Source organism: Stegastes partitus, unplaced genomic scaffold (genome assembly GCF_000690725.1).
Source record: "Stegastes partitus isolate 25-593 unplaced genomic scaffold, Stegastes_partitus-1.0.2 Scaffold1389, whole genome shotgun sequence".
In the NCBI taxonomy this organism is placed as follows: Eukaryota; Metazoa; Chordata; class Actinopteri; family Pomacentridae; genus Stegastes; species Stegastes partitus.
Window position 1 is genome coordinate 167,772 of NW_007579120.1, and position 16,414 is coordinate 184,185.

General features: G+C 46.1%; 1 protein-coding gene across 1 annotated transcript in view; it reads left to right on the forward strand.

The window, feature by feature from the left end:
- Nucleotides 1–16,414, forward strand: part of sdc2 (syndecan 2) — a 58,999-nt gene that overhangs the window by 13,524 nt on the left and 29,061 nt on the right. The window lies entirely within an intron of this gene.

Sequence of the window (16,414 nt, forward strand, 5' to 3'; positions counted from 1 at the left end):
GGCTGCTCAGATCCGTCTTCATGGTGTGATGGAGGCGCCTGCAGAGCCTGATGATGATAATTTGTTTAATCAAGTGATTGCAGGACCCTCCAGAGTCAGCAGGACGCTGCTCCGTCTGGGTTTATTTTTAAAGATTCATCACAAATAACAGCTTCACAGGATGTGAAACGTCTCACATGCAGGGACTGGGCTTCAACGTGACGCCGCTGCCTCCACGTTGTTCCACCGATCAATAGCTGGCGCTGTCAAGCGTTCATCAGCCGCTCGTAGCGACAGACGTCAGCTATGGATCGGACCTGCTTTAAACCATCGAGCGAGCAGATGTTTTATAAGGAAGGAAGCGTGTTGGCTGGAACGCTTCGGCTCTGATGTGCAAGAAAACAAACATTTAGCTTCAATGTAAGGACGAGAACAAACGATTATGTTCATGTTTCTATCAATATGCATGTTTTCTTTCATCATGCTTCAGAGCAAAATAGAATAAAAATGACTAAACATGAGTCCAAAGTGCTGTTTGTGGGTTCCAGCGCTGGTTTGCTTCTCTTTGAGGAACTCCTTCAACCTTTAACAGCTTCATTAAGAGAGCTGAGGAGCTTCTTGTGGGTCTGAAGGCCACTTCACAGCTGCTTTTATGCTCAGTTTTATTAGTTTTATTTTTAAAATGTATTGTAATTGTGCACGTTCCACTACTTCAGCATAAATGTAATTTAATGGTTCATTTAATGATGAAGAAATTAGACAGTCGGAGTCTTAAAATGCTTAATTACAGTCAAATAGAAAACAAATCTCACATTGAGGAGTTTTATTTTGGCGTTAAACAGCAGAGCTCTTGGAGACGTCAGCGGCTGATTCACGTGTTCATTCGCTGTGTTTTCTTGTGATTTGACTCTAATGAGCAGCAGCCACACAAAGCCGTGACTCAGGTCGTAAACGTTCAGAGTTTTCCTGCAACGCGACTTAACGACGGCGTGAATCACAGAAAACACCTGAGTTCCTGCTTCTGGACGAGTTTGTTGAACAAAACCAGCAGAATAAAATCTGCTTGATTTCTTAGGAACCGTCTGAGCTCAGGTTCTGCAAACTTTACTAACTGGTGCGAGTTCTGGGATCCAGACCCGTCGGATCGGTTTTTAAACTTTTGCTCTCATCAGCGCGTCCGAGGTGAAATAATAAAAATGCAGTTTTCATGTTGAGCAGCGTCTCTTCAGCGGCGCGTTTCTGTCGGATGAACTTTTGCCCTGTGAGTCATAAACTGAGCAGATTTAATCAGTGAACCAGCAGCGTTTATCTGCAGCTCGTCCACCGGATCGGATCGGATCGGCTGCAAAGAAACGGCACCAAAACGTTGTCAATGCCAAATTCAGCTGTTATGACGGAAGGAAGAAGAAAAGTTTTGGTTTAAGGTGAAACCATAAACGCTCACCAGCCTTAGTTGTTCTTCTGTCACGCGTCTTTAATATTTTTTGAACAACAGGTTTATATTTAAAGGCTTAAAATGTGAAAAACTAGTGAAACATGTCCATCACAAGCTCCTAAAGTCCAAACGTTTCGCTTCTTCTACCAACAAAACAAAACAAGATCAACATCTTACCGTCACATCATGTAGAACGAAGCCGTTCACCTCCACGTCTGTCCCGTTTACCAGATATTGAATAAAATATAAAATAATGAGCAGAAAACAGTTAAGACGTCACAGTCAAAAAATATCTCAACGTTGTCGTTTTGTCTTATTTTGAAATTTAGTCACAGATGCGGCCAATAATAAAAAAAAAGGAAGCATTGAAGCCAGATTTATTCACTCATTTACTGATTTATGCTTTAAAGGTTTAAAATGTCAGAAATATAAAAACTAATTCTACATTTTACTGAAACATGAAAATGATTAAAGCTGCAGTTTGCATCCTCGTCTGTTCTGTTTATGAGCTCAAGACTAAAATAATGATGAGAAAAGAGATTTTTGCTCGTTATGACGTCACGCTGAAGTTCATGTTCTGGATTTAAAACCTCGTCGTTTTGTCTTATTTTGAAACTTTGCCGTAATTAGTGAAGAAATTCTCGTTGTGGCCAAAAAAACAGGAAGAAATGAAACCTGTGAGCTGTCAGCAGTGATCTGTGTCAGAGAAAAATAAAAGTCTGTTTACAGGAAGAACTCAATAAAAGCAGCAGAAGCGAGCGCTCTGTATTTTTATTCTCTGTGGCCTCCACACATCCGTCTGCAGCTTCAGCGCTCGACTCAAGAGTCTCTGTGAAGACGCTGCTGCAGCTTTCGCACCACAACCAGGACTCCAGCTTCTTCAGAGCCGCCGCGCTGAACACGTGTCGCTCGGTGGGTTTATGTGCTTTTATTGTGGAATGCGGCGGCGCGGCCTCTTTCCATCCAGCCTCCGTCTTTGTCTCTTGTTGTTACCAAAGAGCTGCTGCAGCGTCTCCTCTCTGAACCTCGCTGCTCCGCCGGCCGGCCGGCTGTTATCTCGGGACTTTTTCAGGAAAGCGGCGCTGCTCAAACCGCACATTCCTGCAGAATTACAGCACAGGGCAGCGCTTGTGAGCAGCGAGCAGGAGAGTCGAGGTTTGGCCGCCGCTTTGAAAGACATTTTTAGCTGCAGGAGTTTCGGTGGCGAATTCTCTGCTGCAGCCAAGAAGAAGCAGAAAAAACAGCCTCTCTCCTTGTTAATCGTGTGCTGCTCTGAGCCCGACGTGTGTTTTCCATCTCCATAAACTGGCAGAAAGTTTGGGCTTATTCTTTCACGTAGTCATTAAAGATTGAAACGGCAGCTCTGAGGCTATTCTGGTCGCCAGGATTCAATTATTTACTCAGGATGGAGCACGAGTCAGGATTTCTAAATGTGAGCCTCAGAAAGTCAGAACAACATCCTGCAGAAGGCGTTTGGCTGCAACAGTTTGAATCCTTCAGAATGTGAAGCCGTCGGTTGAAGTCCTGACTGCACATCTGTGTGATCTGTGTGTTGTCGGGGCGACGGAGGAGGTTTATATCGAGCCTCCAGCAGCTGCTCTGCATCTGTGGAAGGAGGAGACGCTTCTTCTTTTGTTGTGCAGCGGTTCTCGTCGACAAAAGCAGAGTTCCTGTCACTCATCGTGTCGGAGAGGCGTCGTCTTTGTGCTCGCCGGCTGGTTCCTGCAAACAAAGTCGCTGCTGAGCTGAAGGAGATGCTGATCGTCCACCTGCTGCCTGTTTAACTGGTCGACCAGCGGAGCTCTACTGGTTTTACTCTTTCTAAAGAGTGTGTAGGTTGAGTTGTTCTCGTAGGTTAATGGTAGCAACAGGACCTGCTTGTGTTCCTTGAAGACGTTCCACCTTCATCCAAGAGGCTTCATCAGCTCTGACTGACTGGTTGGGAGTTCCACATACTGACATCCTGAAGGAGACGTTAACACCTGAGTTTAGGTTTGTTGCTCCTCCCCCTCATTAATGTTAACAAGGGGGAGGAGCCATCTGGTTCTGGTTCTGCAGCACCTTCATGTACTGACCAGAGTTCTACCTTCAGACTGTGAATGTTCCAGAGGTCCAGGTCCTTCAAGTCCACAGAGGAGGGTCCAGATTGATCACTTTAATGGACTTTTTCCATCATTTCTGAGCCTCAGAACTTCATCAGTACAGCAGATAGACACATGACATTTAGGAGGAAGAACACATCTGGGTTCTGCTAGAACCTGACACCAGATCACCGCAAAGAATCAAAACATCCACAAGAAAACCTGCAAAGTCACCAAAGAAAGGCCTGAAAACACCACAAAAAGATATAAAATCACCACAAAGCGACCAGAAATGACAAAAGGAAGGTTTGACTGATGACATCCATCCAGGTGTCACAGTCTAAAGCCACATCCAGCATCCATCAGCATTATGGGATGTTTCATCTGATGTTAGTTAAACTGGAACGACTCCATGTTTGATTAGTTCTTCCTCTTCTGTAACCTGGTAACTCGTTGACCCCATTAAAGGACCCATGCGTTGCTGTTTGCCCGACAAGATCGACTTGGTTTGAACTCGACCTGCGGCAGGCTAATCTTTAGCATGTGCTAACACGGCTAATCTCCGGCTGCAGGTTTCACACTCGGTGCATGAAGTCTGCTTCAGCACAGGACCTCAGGACGACCGTCTAGGATCAGCTGAAGCCACCGGCCGTGTGGTCGGAGCTCATCCTGCTGAGGTTTCAACTCCTGACGTCTGTTTTCAGGCCTCGTGCTACTGAAACACTGCAGGAAGTGAAAGTGAGATTCTTTGTCTTTGCGTTGATGGAGGCTGTGAATTTAAAAGCCGGTGTGTTTGTGGACTGACTCACGGCTCGGCTCATCCAGCCATAATTAGACAGAGTCATTAATGTGCAATTACATGAGTCACACTGAGCCCACGTTGATCGACTCGCTCACAGGTGCCAACCTTTAAAATATATTTATTCTAACTGCGGTTTTCATCTCGACAAGTATCCTGCTGAGGAAACTCTTTTCTAACCTCCTCAGTCTCCACTTATAGTTCATAAAATCCTCTAACGAAGCCGTAATTGTTCACCGTTAAAACTCTGATCGGAGGCTCAATGTCTTAAAGCTCAGACCAGCGTATGTGACGTTGGAATCAGCGTAAATTAGTCTGATGTGCGTCGATATTAAAACATTCTTGTGCAGAAATAAACCAGAAAAAGATGCTTGAAGGTCATTTAGCAGCTTTATTAATAACAACGCTGTGTGCAGCACATGTAGCGGAGCAGACGGCGGTGCGGAGTCCATATAATAATATCAGGGTCATGGCCAGGATTCCTCTACATCGTACCGGCGGGTCGTCGTCATCGACCCGGGGGGAGGGTCTCAGCGAATGCTGCTAACAGTTAGCGGCTGTTGTCAAATATTTTCCCTCGAAATCAACGAATCGGCCCAATTTGCGAACCCTGATTATGTTTAACCAGCTTGTGAATTACTTTTAATTTTATATTCTTGTCCATTCTCAACTCTTTTGATTATTTGATTTATTTCAGACGTGCCAGAGAGTGATAACGACCAAAAGGTTCAAATAAAACACACAAAATGAGAAAAAAAAAGACAATAGAACTAAAATAGTGTCTAAAAAACAAGCAGCCTGAAGCTGAACTCATTACGTTTGTCGATGTTCTCGTTTAGAGATCATCGTCCAGATATAAATAGAAATAAATATAAATAATATCAGCTGATGTGTATTAATATCAGAGGTTCTGCCTTCAAGTCCAGCATCAGTTGGGTTCTTGCTAAAATAAATAAAACGCCTGTTGCTCGTTGTTTCAGGATCATCCAGTTAATCAAACTGTTCATAATGTGGAGCTGAAGGAACTTGTAGAGAGATGACGGTTCAATGCGTCGTTTAGTCTTTAAATGAATCCAGGTCACATTTAAATATCAGTTCTTTTCAGAAAACCTTGACTTCAGTCGTCAGTCAGCAGCTTCTGGTTTGAATAAATCAGGGTTCTTGTGTTCCCGTCTTGCAGCTTCGTTCCTGTGATCAGAACCTACAGACCAACCCGCGGTTCAGCAGGTGTAGAACCGATCTGAGCATTTAGGTCACCCAACGTGTTGCATGTTGCTGGAATCAAATCTCAGATTTCGTAAATCCTGACAAACATGAACCGTAATTAAAGATTATCTGCGACGCTTTCTGCAGCGATGATCTGAACCGGCGCCGTGACCCAGAACCACCGTCTGCATCAGGGTCTCTCTGCTTCTGAGGAAGTTTACACCTGAGTTCTGTGATTTCTGTCGGGAGGAAGTGACACAAACACCTCGTTAAGGCTGAGATGAGTCGAGACTCACGGCGTTGATGGAACCAAACGGCTCGTTTGTCTCGCTGAGTGAACTTATTCTAGATCCACACGTGTTCCGTCCGACCCTGTTCGGTGTCATTATGTGGACGGAAACGTAACCACAGCTTCAGATCAGAGCGACTGACGGACCTGAAGCAGCAGAAACACATCCAGCCTCCGACTCGCTGCTGCTGCTGCTGCTGGATTAGTGCTGTATAATGGGATCAGAGATCACCACCTGCCGCTCCATCATCTCATCCCTCTCTGCTCCTTCTGTCCATCTCATCACCTCCTCCTGACGACGTCTCTGCCGTCCGGCTCCTGACTCCTGCTGGAGCCAGTTTCCCTCCAGGAGGAGCAGAGTTCCTCCTCTTCCTCCTCCTCCTCCTCCTCCTCACTTTTATTTACTCCTTTCTCCTCCGCCCTCCCCCTTTCCTTCCCCTCCACCCTCGTCCTGCCGACTCCCTCGGGCCCAAATCCTCTTAAGGAAGAGGCTTGGATGGGAATTGAATTGCGGCGGCACAAGGATTGAAGCAGATCAGCAAACAAAGCGTCAGAACCGTGTCCTCCTCTGCTCCATCTGCCTCCGTCTCAGGTGATAAAAGCTGCAGGAATGTGGCGCCTCGTCGTTTTCTGTCCCGATAAGCGAACAAACAGGACGACACGACACGTCTGATCAATTATGAAGGTAAAGGTTCAGGATAAAGGAAACTTTATGGATCTCTCACCGGAGAAGTGTTGCAGCAGCTGGATGCAGACGGAGCGTTAAACGGTCACACGAGTACAAACAGAGTCAAAAATACAGATTTAATAAATTCACCTTCACGTGTAGTTCTGCTTCTAACCTGTAGGTTCATGTCGGTGGAGTTTTTCTGGCCTCCAGCTCGATCCAAGCCGTTTAATATTTAGTATTTAGTCCCAGTTTGATCACTTTTTCCTCAATAATGCACATTTCAACTGGACTGAAGTTAATCTAATGGATGTTTGACAACTAGGGACGATATTGATCCTCAACTAATCGATTAATCATTAACGATGGCTCCTGAACAGACATCACACACTGAAGACGAGTCCAGGTTACTTGTTGTTTAATCAAAGCATTGCAGCGACTGTCCTGTTTCTTGTGCTTCCTGTTCGTTCAGGGATGTCTGGAAAGGATTTTTGTTTTGCTGTTATTGATACGAACCTTAAACCAGCGTCACACGGGTGTCATGAAGCCGGAGCAGTTTGTGTCGTAACGCTGGAGACGCACCTTCAGATTAGTTAATCGCTCGTTTGTCGGCGCTGAAACAAACTGAGCTGTTTTAGATGGTAAACCTGTGATTTGGGCCACGAAGGCTCTGATGCGTCTGGTCGGAGGTCATGAACCGTCACAGAAGTCTTGGTGGCGTCGCTGGTGGAGTTTCTGATTCGGCTGGTGCTGAACGATGAGGGCAGTTGTTCCGTGTTGTTGATGACCTGGTTGTTGACGGATGATTATCGGTTAGATTTGTTTAAAGCTGACGTTCCTGATGGATACCGACACACATCAGACTTTGTGTTCGACGCTTTGCTGAGCTGCTTTTTTCACGTTTCCCCACAAAAAGCTAAAAGACAAGAAGACGATCCACACAAGTGAGCAGAACATCAGAACGTTTCACCTTCAGCGCGACTCGACAGGAGACGCACGAACGCCGACGGATCCGAGCGTCACGTGGATTTGACGGATGAATAGAATTCTCCGTTATTTGCATTACAAACATATTCTAAAATAAACCCGCTCTTCAAAGCTCCCAGCTGAGACGCAGCTCTGCGTTTGATAGACGAACGGCGGCTGCATGAACACACACCTGTGTCGCAGGAAAACACAGGAGCTGGTGCAGCGCTGCGGGTGAACACGGCCACATACATGAGCTGCGCGTTGACCTGCAGAGAGCACACGTGTCCTCCAGCTGAATATCAGGACGCAAATATAGCATCTAGTAAAAGTACCATCAGCACCTGAGAGCAGCGCGAGGTCAGCCGGTCTATCAGCCAAACAAACACTCGGCCGGAATGCGTTTTCTTTGAACCGTCGCTATAATTAGACGGTGCACGTGTGAGCGTTTGTTCCATGATGCCTTTGCAAGCTTTGCTCTTGAACTGATCTCAGAAATGTAAACTACATGCAACACCACCGCCTCCACAGTTCAACCTGATGCTAGAAACCCTCCAGACGTCTCCTCTGGCTGCTGCACGCGGACCTGAAGGGGGCTGCTGGGGGTTTAAACCCGGTGGCCTTAATCTGTGGAACAATGGCATGCACACAGCGGAGGCAGCAGAGGGGGTGGGCGTCATTAATCACTGATCATGTGCTCTGGACTTAGCGCTAAGCTAATCAGCGTGTCTTATAACAATGAAGGTGCAGCTCGGTTCACTTTCAGCTGCACCAGACCAGGCCCTGAACCCTCTTGTTGGGGAAATGCAGGATCTAAAGTGTGCAGATGGATCCTGGGAGGTTTCTGCAGCTTCCAGCCTCAGAACACGTCCTTCACACCTCACACCGTCTGGTTCTCTCCAGCGCTCCGTCAACACAGCGGCATGGTTTCCATTAGCTCGGCCTGTAAAAGCCTGCGCGTCTCGCCTGCGTTTCCTGCGTTCATGTGTCGACGCTCAGATACTGTACCGACGCGCTTTTCTTTTTTCCTTTTTTAATCCACTCTAGCGTCTCTGAGTCTACACATGTGTGTCGGTCACCGATGTGCTGCCAAAGAAAAGAGGAAAAAGCCGGAGCTGCTCGTTGCCTGGTCATTAACACCACGACATGAAAGCTCTCCGGAGGCCTGCAGGGGTCAGAGGTGGCCTCACGTCTTCCTCACCACATAAACCAGCGCAGATATACTGGACCCATCTGAGCAGAGGCAGGCTGGAGCTCAGATCTGCTCAGGTTCATGTTTTTAACCAGAGCACTGCAGAGATTCTCCTGTTCTCAGCTACAGTCTGGTCCCATCAAGACACTTCTAACTGTTCTCTTTGTTCAGGTGTTTTAAAGGCAGGCGGCTGGATGTGAGGAGGGCAGGTTCTAAATCAGTTTCTTCATAAATAATTGTGAACATAAACCGAGCACACTGACCAAACCCACTGACTCTAAACAGGAAACCAGGTGTGTCCATATCCAGGCTGCTCTGGTCTCTAAGCTGCAGGTGTCCACGTTGGAACATGAGATATTTACACAGAAAGATGTTTTAACTTTAATTAAATGCGTAGCGGTAACATCCACAGATACGTACCGTAGAGGCTTTTTTCTGAACACTTCCTGTAACACGGCTGGTTAAGGAAATAAAACTCCAGCAGCTACCAGGAAAAGTCACTGATGGCTATCTTCATCTTCCTCCTGCACTAAAACCACTAAAGTCGTCTTCTTCAGTGTCTTCAGGAGCTGAACAGCCTCAGAATCACTTCATCACTTCCTCAGTCTCTCTGTCGTCGTCGCTCTCAGCCTCACTTTGGTCTCCAGGTGAATTCGTACAAATCCATCAATTAGTCTCATCGTTGTTTAAGCCGCAGAGTTCAGAGCGTGTGAATAAAGTAGCAGCTTCTAGTCCAGACATTACGGTAATTTACATCAAATCACAGGTTATACTGGTCAAGTCAGTTCTGGCTTTTTTAACACATCAGCTCTGGTTGGAGGTCCTGAACCTCCTCAGAGTCTCTGTCATGGTCCTGTTGCTGCTAAACTCCCACAATGCTCTCTGCTTAGTCTGTCAGGTTTACGCTGATATGAAAACTTTCATAATACAAAAAGAATTTGAAGGTTAATTTAGTTTTGTCTCCATAATGAGCTGCTGACTAGTTGGTGAGCTTTTCAATATTACTGACAAACTACGTAAACAGAGCTGACGGATTTATCAGACGTTCGTACTTTTTAAACCCGTCACCCTCCCGTTGCCGTGGTGACCGTGGAGGCATCATTCTTGCAGCGTGTTGCAGCAGCTTCAGGCCGTCCTGCCTCGGCGGCTGATTATCTGTGGAACAAAGAGGAAGTGGTCAGATTTCACAGCCAAACGCCAACAAGAGCAGAAATGTGTGTCGGCGAAGCATCGGTGCGCCTGGCGGAGGTCAGAGGACGCCGGCGTCTGGCTGCTATAATTGGCGGCTTCCTCATCGGCCGGAGACACCGAAGCCAGCGAATCACGTTTCACTGGCCTCCAGTCGGCTTCACGCTGCTGACGAAATATCACACTTAGTCTGGATGTTGGTTTGGAGGAAAGATGCACTTTTATTTATCTTCGAACAGCGTCTGCAGTGTTGCTTACAGGACGTCTGTAGAGGTCTCCACACATACTGGCCCCGTGCAGGTGAAACTACACTTCTTTGTTTTTTTGTCTGAACGTCTCATTGTGTTCTGATAATGATCCAAATATATCTGACTTCTAACATTTAATATATTCTCTAAAAAAACAGCAAACATGCTACAGAGCACCTCTCAGGCTCGGCTCACGCGATGTGATGAAGAGCTGCTGCGACTTTCAGACGCCTCATAAATCCGTCTGTTAGATTTTTTTATCTAATAATTGTGTATTAAGTGAAATTCATCAGTTTAAACGTGTGCTCAGTGTGACGTCTGTGATCTACTGTTTACTAAATGCAGACAAAGACATCGAGTTTTTATCGTCAGACAAGCAGCAAACCCTCCGCTGTGAGAAGACGGATGCAGCATGTTTGAGTTTCCTTTTAATCGATATTGATCAGTATTACCAATCAATAGCTGAATAATGGACAAAACAAACTAAACACAGTGGAGCTGTATTCATGTGCTGATGGAACTATTTTTAACCTCAGTCATGTGACGTTCACCGAGCGCTGGCTTCAAGATGTTTACGTTTTAGTCGGTATGTCGTCCCAGTAAACTCCTGTTCATCATCTACATGTCAGCGCTGGTTGGAGGTCCTGAACCTCCTCAGAGTCTCTGTCATGGTCCCGGTGCTGCTAAACTCCCACAATGTTCTCTGCTGCCACCATGAGCTGTAGTCTGAGTGGCGCCTCCTCTGGTCTCTAAACAGGAAGAGGCTCCACCTGGTGGAACAAGCAGGTACTGCAGCTGGTGTATGATGCGTTTACTGACATCATGTCTTCCATCGCTTCAGTTCTTAATGGTAATAATCCGTTAACCTCTAACTTCCAAATGAGCTAAAATGAGTCCAAAATGACCTGAAACCAAATCTACTCAGAATCGGCCCAAAACAAGTTGAATCGTCTTAAATCTGACGGTTTATGTTGCCCAGTAGACCGTCAGCTTCAACCGATCACTGGAGGAGAATTTTGAATCCGTCTGCAATAGAAATAATGTCTATTCTAGGAATCTACACGTCTCAACAACATTAGTTTTTACCACTAACCTCCACATTAGTCGTTGTCACGGTTCCTGTTGCTGCTAAACCCCCATAATGCTCTCTGGTTGCCCAGCAACAGATCCTCACTTTTAACAAGATGGATGCAGCTCGTTGAACATTTGGACATTTTTCTTAAATTATTACTAAAACTTGGGATGAAAATTTTACACAATATTCTCAAATGAGTTAAAAAAAATCGCCCTTAATGACTCAAAATCTGTCTCAAATAACTTCCACAATGACTCGAAACCCGTCCAAGTCCACTCAGAATCGGTCCAGAACCAGTGGAATCGTCTTGAATCCGACAGTTTGTCACACAGGAAACCATGAGCTTCAGAGGAAGACTTTCCTCTGAGCAAGACGTACGGTTTCCCGTGAGTCTGAGGTTCGGTTCTGGTCCACATTCTGCGGTGAGCGTCAGGAGGCTGCTGGCACCGAGGACCGGATCACAGGCGTTAAAATAGAGGCGACGTAACACATTCCTGCCCGCTGAGCTGAAAGCAGAGAGCCGCTGTAGAGGAGGGGAGTCGTTCAGGTTCTGCATCGTCCTGGGACCATCCACACTGGGTCAGCAGCACCACGATCCACTTCCTGCTCCTGCCCAGACCACAAGGCCGGCGTCTCATAGACCTGCAGACCAGAGAGCTGGGTGAAGTGAGGATTAATGTGGAGCGAGGAGAAACGAGACGCCACCAGGTGTGAATGGAGGAGGCTCACCGAGAGCTTCCTGGCAGAAGCAGCTTTTGTCGGGATGCTAATGTTCTCCCAGGTTAAGGCTCGCCCATCTCCAGCCCCGATCTGCTGGGAAACCAGCGCAAAAGAAACAGAGGGCCTCTTTAGGTGGGTTTTAATCAAAGGAGGATGATTTCTGTGAGACTCAGACTCTGCCTGTGTCGGCTTTAATTACTTCACCCGGAGCTCCCAGACGTCCTCCGTCTGCCGGAGACTCGCTTTTGTTCGGCCTTCAGTCTGAGAGCAGCTCTGGAGGAGGACGGTCACACAAACAGACTGTCAGGCCTCCCAAGACCTCGGAAACTGCTGCAGAGGTTATTTTTGTTAACTGAAGCATTGTGAGGTCGACTGAGCAGAAGCTGCTCCGTCTTCACAAACTCAGACAGAAATAGAGACGACGGAGCTCCTCATCGGTTTCACAGAGAAACTGCGTCAGAGTCACACTCGGCGTCTCGTTTTCATTATTTTATTGTGTTTTCTTCATTCAGATTCATCTTCAGTCGTCGTGTTTCACTGCTCAGCTCGTTGCTTTTCCTCTTGTCGCTCGTAAATGTGAAAATAAATTAGATTTGATCGACACAGAATGAATCAGACAATATTTAGTTCATCAGTCATTTTCAAGCAGAAACACCCGAACAGTCTAAATGTCAGCTGGTAATAATTAATGAAAACAGATTTGCTGCTTTTCTTTGTGTTGACCAGACAAACCTGCTGCCTTCGGTTTCATCACATCCTAACGAGCATCTTTTTCTATTTTCAAATATTCAATCGACCAAATACACCAAAAATAAAAATAAAGATTTGTTGGATGACCTGTGACGAGGCTGGAGTCATCACTACCAGTAATATAAGGTCTTAAACTATATGTTTTATAATCAGGTAAAGTTGTATTTATATCATCTTTGTAGAGTTTTAGTCCTTCATATTTAAACTGGCCTCAGTATTTTATCTTGTGAGGTTAATTCTTCACACTAATCCTAATTATCTTTTGGAGTTCACTCTTGATGTGGTCAGTTTGGTGACTTGATCTTGTTCCGAGGTTCGACAGATTTGATGTAGTTTTTAAGGATGTGGGTGAAGACTGAACCTGGTAGGTGAAGGCAGGAGCTCGTTAAGTCAAACCCGTTTCTTCTCTAAACGAGCTCCGTCTCTCCTTCGTTCGACTCCATCTGGACTTGTGCAGCGACGTCACCTCCGGCCCAATGCAGGAGCTCAGATTGTTCCTTCGGGTTGTTGCAGCTCCAGAATACGAAACCTGCTTTATGTAACGCACTTAAATCCTTTTTTTTTTCTTCCTCCTGAGCTTCGTGTTTCTCTGGAGGGAGGACAGGAATCTGCACACGGCTGCAAAGGTAGAACGTTTCGTTTCCCAGCGTCTCCAGTTTCACGCTCGACAAAGAATCTCGACTTTCCCGGAGCAGCGCGTCGGAGGCCGGAGCTCAGGAATTTCCCCAGATCCCGACCGGTGGACGTGCAGAAGAGCGTTTGCTGGGAATCTGCAGGAGGCAGAAACAAACCCGGTTCTGCTCCACGAGTCCGGATCCAGCAGGTTGTTCCTGGAGCCACGTGAGCTGCACTCGGGTCCTCGTCCTTACGAGCTCTGGGGAGACGCTGCTTTACATTAGGTTCACATTGGGTCCGATCGGGCCTCCGGAGACGGAACCAGGCAGCCTTTAATTAGAGCGGTGAAGTATTTAGTGGTCTGAGCTGCAGCTGTAAGAGAATCCATGTTGTGACGCTGATGCAGGCGGATGGGAATGTTTTACACCAGTTTCAGAGGAAGTAAACAGCTCTGGGCAGGTGGACGGAACAGAACACAACAGAACACAACAGAACAGAACAGCCTCCCATTAAAGGAAACAAACAGCTTCAGTCACTGGAATCAGCTGAAACTGACCAAAGTAATAATAAATAAACATTTAATGAACATCATGACGTTGGTTCTGATTTATGGTTCAACAGAAGTTTTTCTCTTTTAACAAACAAAAAACAACAAACACAAACCAGCCTGATGGGACCCATAAGCTAACATGTACCTGAACAACCCTCTGAGCCAATCACTGCCATCAGGTGTTTCCTGTAACTCTCAGTCAGACTTGTGCACCTGTTGACAGGTGTTCTGGACCACTGCTCATCAGCAAAGGCCTCTCATTGGTCCACTGCTCATCAGCAAAGGCCTCTCATTGGTCCACTGCTCATCAGCAAAGGCCTCTCATTGGTCCACTGCTCATCAGCAAAGGCCTCTCATTGGTCCACTGCTCATCAGCAAAGGCCTCTCATTGGTCCACTGCTCATCAGCAAAGGCCTCTCATTGGTCCACTGCTCATCAGCAAAGGCCTCTCATTGGTCCACCACAGTTTTGTTTTTTGAAATTATTCTTTTCAACCACAATTCAAAAGCAACGTCTTATTTCATCAAATTATAATTTAGTAATTTTTTATTTATTATTACTTTTTCCAGTTTCTAGTTATTTGAGTGACTATTGTGAATTTTGCCTTTTCTTTAATGGACGGGGATGAACAGATCTGAGGACGGCTGCATACGCTACAGACACAATAATGTTCTGGACGCCGTTGTTCTGTTTTCCTTGGAAACCCTGGAATCGACTCACTTCCTGTAAGGAAGCAATACGGCGAGGGAGGAAGTCATCGCGGCCGCGTGTCGAGTCTCGTTGGTCCGTGGGGAGGAAGCAGCTTCGTTATGTTCTGTCAGAGGAGAGCTGACGAGACGTCTCTGAGCTCATCAGAGGGAAGCTCCGCCCGCCGCCGTTTGAAACGATGCGGAGCAACAAAGTCCGGCTTCCTCTGTGTTAGCCGGTTCAGCCAAACCCAAAACCCGGTGACTGATCATCGTCTGAACCAGAATATCTTTATCATGTGACCGCTGTTTGACCAAATGGACCAATCATGTTCCTCCTACTGCAGTCAGGTGGTTTTCATGGAGCACAATGAGGAACGTTTAGAAATGTTTGCTGGTTTATTTGTTTTACTGGTTATTGATGACAAACACTGGAGCTGCTGGACTTCTTATTTAAACCTGATCTCGTATTGAAGGTCTTCTGGTGTGACTCTGTCCCTTAATGCAGGAATCAGTTTGATTTCTGGACAAATCAAACTGAAATCAATGTTATTGATCGTTTCTGAAAATGGAGAACTTTGAGCTGAACCGACGTCGTCACAGCTCACGATGGGACGACCGTCTGCTGCTGATCTTCTAAGAATCCGTTCAGTGGCTGTTGAGGCATTTTGCTAAAAGCACAAAGCTCACTGTGGCGCTAAAGCGAAGCGGCAGCATCCAGCGCTGACATCTGGATGTTCTGGTGAGCCGTGGAGACGCTTCCTCTGGAGCAGAGTGTCGGACTGACTGATGACTGGAGGAATCCTGCGGTTCAGCGTTTCAGTCGCTGTCCATCAACCTAAATCCCTCCGAAAGCCGCCGGTTCCAGCTCTGTGTGGCAGAAGCTGTTCCAGCTGTGCAGCCAGGCGGCGGCTGATCCGTCGTTTAGCTCAGAGTTAGCTGAACAGCGTCGGGCCGAACCGCCTCCAGCGTTGACCCGGTGCTGGAAGAGCGACTCGTCCTTCAGCAGCAGTAACGAGGAACTCATCTTCTCACCTGAGTCCTCGCTGCAGGTGGAACTACTCTCAGCATCACTCCTCCTCCGCTGTGGCCACAAACACACATAATTACTGAATTGATTTACGTTAATTACAACAAATAATTCACAGCAATTAAGGTAATTTTAGAGTAAGAACTGATCTAAATGCAGCACACAGGGCAGCAGGAAGTCGCTTCAGTAAGGACGTCCACAGAACCACTGGACTCACAGACGTCTGACGCCTGATGAGGAGAAACAATCATTGAGTTGATCTGCTGCTGAGCGTTTTAGACTTTTTCTTTCGCTGAACACACATTTTAACAGCCGTAAGCACCAGTGGTTATTTTAATCACTAGACTAGACACGTCTTATGAAGGGACCAGCGTTAACCTGTTAACAGTTTGTCCAAAGGGATCCAGTTTGTCTTTACAAGTTTAAAAAAAATCCCCAATGACTCAAAAACTCATCATAAATGACTTTATTCATTATGAGTAAATATTTGCTCACAACAACAACTCCGTGTCCTAAAACATTTTCAAAATCACTCAAAACGGGACCAGAATAGCTTCAAATGAGGCCAAAGTGGCTTAAAACTCATCCAAACTGCTCAAACTGGATCTAATATGAGTAAATATTTGTCCAGAATGATTTTCTAAAAACACGTTTAAAATAAAAACCCAAAATGTGGTCAATCTTCTCCCAAATGACTCCAATCAAGTTATAAATGACTCAAAGCTTGTCAGAGATGGTTCAAATTGTCCAAACGAGTTAAAAAATTGCCCGTAATGACTTAATCATTCCAAAATATTTTGTAAAATGAGTCGAAATTGGTCCAAAATGACTCGAAACCCGTTCACATCTACTGAGAATCTGTCCAAGACGAGTTGAAATGTCCTGAAACACTCAAAATGTTTCCATACTTAGTTAAACTTGTTGTAAATGACTTGAAC